The sequence below is a fragment of the Plasmodium gonderi genome (genome assembly GCF_002157705.1).
Source record: "Plasmodium gonderi DNA, contig: Pgo-contig_562, whole genome shotgun sequence".
Classification (NCBI taxonomy): Eukaryota; Apicomplexa; class Aconoidasida; order Haemosporida; family Plasmodiidae; genus Plasmodium; species Plasmodium gonderi.
Genome location: NW_021629394.1, coordinates 827 through 1,367, shown reverse-complemented (window position 1 = coordinate 1,367; position 541 = coordinate 827).

Genomic DNA, 541 nt, shown 5'->3' with positions numbered 1-541 from the left:
AGAAAAAATAATGATCATTTAAATTTAATGGATTCATTTGAGAAAGCATATAAAAATTTAATTCATGAGGGATATAGAGTAGCCTATAAGTCATTAGAATACTCATAATAAATATATAGTAAATGTAGACATTGAAAAAATCTTTGTTTTTCTTAAGGAATAAAAAATATATAATAAAATTTACATATTTGAAATAAGAAATGCATAGAAATTAACATATGTTTAAATAATAATAAGATTATTAAAGGATGTATATTTTTTTTGTAATATATAGTAATATATCAAGCATAAATTTTGAAATCTGATCATTTAAACAACAATAATTATTGTAATAAAAAAATAAAAATAAATTAATATTCTCTATAGATTCATTGAAAATCATTAGATATTAACACGTTATGGCTAAAACTAAAAGTATGTAGATTTACGACGGTAAGCATATTCATAAAAGACAGCATCAATAATGTAATAAAGGTTTATTATGTCTAAATAGGAACTAACATTCATTATATGTTTATTTTGAAATAAAACAAATATATTA